This window comes from Alligator sinensis, unplaced genomic scaffold (assembly GCF_000455745.1).
Source record: "Alligator sinensis unplaced genomic scaffold, ASM45574v1 scaffold505_1, whole genome shotgun sequence".
NCBI classification, from domain to species: Eukaryota; Metazoa; Chordata; order Crocodylia; family Alligatoridae; genus Alligator; species Alligator sinensis.
This window is the reverse complement of record NW_005841940.1, coordinates 2069531-2073954: the sequence shown is the minus strand read 5'-3', so window position 1 is coordinate 2073954 and position 4424 is coordinate 2069531.

Sequence of the window (4424 nt, the reverse complement as noted above, 5' to 3'; positions counted from 1 at the left end):
TTCCCAGCACTAAGTACTTGAAGCATTATTTCACCTATCCTACTACATCGGATGAGTTAAACTCCTCCAGAATATCTTGCCCAGAGTCCGTATTACCCCAGGAAACTGAATAATGGCATTTTATTTGGGTCTAGGGATTTTTGAGTCTCTTAACAAAGACCTGAGAACACCTTTCCTCCCATGATGCCATCCACATATGCAATTTTCTCCAGTATTTGGAGAGGGAACAAGTCTTTGTACACATTTTAAGCTGATTAAGCAAATGCAGTAAGTAACCTCTGACACACTAAGGGGTTTATGCTATGTGTGAAAAGACACAACAGACTTTGCCAAAAGGCTGCATTGTAACTTGAGGCCAAATTTTGCTGTTGAGATTGAGCTGGGGACCTCCCACAAGTAGGTGCAAGGAGTGCAGACTTCTCTTGGTTGAAATCAAAAAGACATTAGGACAGGAACTCAGACTTTCTACCTCTTCTGTGCTTTGAATTAAGCAGCAGTAGTTTCACTCCATTATGGTGTTTTAAGCTAAACTGTAAGATTTAGGGGGCCGCACATGGACTGCTACAACATACTTATTTGTAGTCAGTTATCTGAGCAGCTCTGTGTGGTACAGAAAACAGCTACCAAGTTCACAAGTTTACCTGTAGAAGCCCTGGAAATACTGACTCCTAGTCTTGCCACTTTACATTCAGTTCTGAATTTTGTTCACAACAATCTAAATGTGCTTGATTAGATGACCTTTAGTGTGTAGAGCTCAGCTAAACAGTGTCAACTACTTCCGGCCCAAAACGTGACCTCCCATAAAATGGTAACAACTGATCAGAACTGCCCTCCTAATTCCAAAGATTTTTTTTTTTAAAGGAATATTATTACCAATGCTGTAGGGTCTATGTTATAATTTTGCATCCAGACAACCAACAGAGTGTATGCTTCTTATAACCACTGTCTTTTCTAAAGCTGTTCTGGAGAACTTAATTGAGCAGAATAGTACAGGATTGTTCTCTGCAGGTAAACACATTGAAGAGGTATTCAGTGTTTATCACATGATAAAAGACAAAAGTTATAAGGAAAAAAATATCTATGATCAGTTGGCTTGCAAACACTACAGAGTGCCAGTGAAGTACCTGTAATGTGTGTGCTCAGTATAATCTTGAGTGCCTCCTCCTTACAAAGCTTGGAATATAGGTACAGAGGAGGAAAATACAGCTGCTTTTAAGTGTAAAAAAAATGAGCAGTGAGTAGGTGCTATGAGGAAGCCATGCATTTGAACTCCCATTTCTTTGAGACTGGAATGTATTGAGGCACTTGCTGCAAGTGACCAGGAATTAGGATGTAAATGTGGGAGTGGGGAATAGAATAGAGGCATCAGTGCCATTGTTAGGACTTAGTGCAGTGGTCCTGGGGCCAAAACCAGAAACAGGTATTGCCTTATCATTTCTACAGACTAAACCACCATGTGGCCACTGACAGAATTCTGTGGCCAAGTCCATCTGTATGATGTTTGAGTTAAGAAGATCTTATTAGCTATATTACTAATTAACCCGTCTGTAAACTAATTACAGGCTCATACAATACCTCTCTAATCCATACTTTCTCCAGTCAGGTAACTCATTCAACCTCATCAAATCACCATGGAATTTATTTTCTAAAAAAAGATCTTTTAAGCCCAATGAAAACAGTTATTACAGAAAAGAGTAATATCTTTCACCAAGCAGCAAGTCTGAACTGGACTCCACTGGTTTTGCTATTCAGATGGAGAACCATGCATTAAACCATGGGAGGGAAGCCCTAGATTGTACATGAATCACTACAGAGGCAAAACTGAATCTTGTTTCATTGTGAAAGTACCTAGTATAAGTGGGTTTGAAAAATAAGTGTGGGTGTAACTATTTTTACTGCTGTTGTATTAAGTGTTTGGGTATCTGGACTTCAAACAGTTCAATAGAATGTAATGATTAAAAAAAAAAATCAGTTGATCAAGTGACAAAGGGAAAAAAACCATGGGACACCCATTGCAATAGAATCTCCTACAAATCAAGTGAAAGACTGATGTGGGAAATGAAAACAAAAGGCAGAAGCCATGTGAAGACAGTTAATACAGAGTATTTGCAGGGATTAAAACTAGGTTAAAAAGAGATTGGGCAAAAATTCAGAATGTCAAAATTCTCTTAACACATACCTAATTTTTTTCTGTTTGAAGTTTGTTCACTCTGAGAACGTTTGTCTAATACTTTTTTATCCTCACTGTCCACAGCAAAAAAGGGATATTTTACATGCAGAGATATTTTATACATAAATATATTTTTGTTTGTAATTGAACCATTCACAATAAAGGTTTAAAGTCACTGATAACCCTATGGAATATTGTAACAGCTGTTTGTCATGAGTTTGTTATGGGGAAAAGTGTCTCAAGATCTTTAAAGGAAGTGTTATATATTAAACTAGAAGAGAAACAACTAACTGTAATTGCCATTTTTGAACTCTCTTGAGTTTAATATTTACTTCAGCTTGTTAAACCATCATCATTAGAATTTAGGTTGGTTTCCTGCCACTTTTCCCAGACAGAATTGACCATTTAAAACTGAAGCTATAATAATGGAACATGTGGAACACTTTGAGCTTGCAATCTGCATGCAGCTGTAGGTGTCATAGGCATTCCTCACAACAACTGAGTATCCAATGTGGGAGGGCTTTATACCAGGGGTAAGCTAATCACAACAGTTTCTCTGCATTGTAGGTATAAAGGTATGAGAGTTGCAACTGAAAAATGTAGCTGCTGTGTGCAACTCCATCTTTCAAAACAACAATAGACTTTTGGAGGTTATATAAAAACCTGTCTCTCTCTAGCACTACTGTAGAGTGACAGAGACATCTTCAAAGGCACTATGCTAGCAATGTCTGTATGGTGTAGGGGAATGGATGTGTTAAACATGCATCTCTCATCAGTGTCTTTGCAGTGGTTTACTTGATTTGTATGTGCATATCTTTAATGGGATTACTACAGAGATCTTGTCCGCACTACTCATTCCCTAGTAGGCAGTCGTAACTTCTTTGGCAGGTCATTTCTAGATCGGTTGTATTAAATAGTTTATAATTAAAACACCACAAGGAATAAAGTTAAAGATACTGTTTGCCTTTGTGGAAGCTGGAGGAGTTGCAGGGGTGGGAGGAGGGATTTAGGGTCTGTGCTAGAAAGGGGGGATCAAAACAAAACACAAAGTTTAAAATTGCCAAAAATCCCCCAGAAAAGAATGAGCTTATTCTTAAAGACAGAATTTGAACATTGGTACACAGAGAAGGCATTCACTAAATCAGGTAAAAACTACAAACACACAGACCATGTCCACTCAAGTTTGTTTCCCCAGGGTCAACCAGCAGCAGGGCATCTTGTGCCACTGCTCCTTGACCCTGGGGAGTGCTATGTGCCCTCTGGCACACAGCAGGTTTCCCCAGGGGTGGGGGGCGTTGGGGCCAGCACTAGGCTGGCCCCAGCAGCCTTACCCGGGGGCCTCCTGGGACTGCAGCAACAGCAATCCTGCTGCTTGGAGCCTAGCCAGCAGCTGGAATATGGCTGCAATAGGCCAGGCTCCGGTTTTGGGCAGCGTGCACTGTCCCGTGCATGTGCCACCCTTTTTTTTTTTTGCATGGTTCTTTGCATTGCTTTTGTGCCCCCCGCCCCCCAGCACCGCTATCGTGCAGCATAGAAAACACCTGAATGCGCAGTATGTGGTGCCACAGACCACACGGCTGCACTTGTCTGGACATGGCCACAGAGTGTGTCTACACATTATTAATGCAAAACAATAAACTCTGGTGTTTATTGCACCAGAGTTTATCGTTCCCGGGTGTGCCATTTGAACATGCACTTAGGACCGCAACACGTTGAGCTGGGTCAGAGCAGCCCTGGCTGGAAGGCGGCCTGGAGGTCAGCCTACCAGCCTGCCTGGCTCAACATGCTGTGGAGGGGCTGGCTTGGGCACAAGGGTGCTCCAGTTCAGTGCTAGCCAGCAGGCAGCCACTGCATTGAAGCACCCTTATGCCCCAGCCAGCCATGTCAGCATCTACACATGCAGTAAAAAAACTGTAGCAAGATAGTATTTGTAAGTACTTGTGTATTTACAAGTACTATCCTAATGTGGATTTAATTAGTTTACTGTAGCCTAACTGCCATGCATGTGTCGATGTCAGACGTTGATTGTGGAGCTAATTAGTCTACTCCACAGTAAACATTTTGTGTAGACATGCCAAAACCAACAATTCAACAGATAGCAGCCTGCTATTCTTGTGATGTCTAATCAGCTCACATTTTGCGTTATAAATGTTAAGGGTCTTAATAATATTGAATGGAGGAAGGTGCTCTAGGCCAAAGCTGAATTACCAGAATTTTGCTTCATTTAAGAAACCCACTTAAAAGAAGAACACAG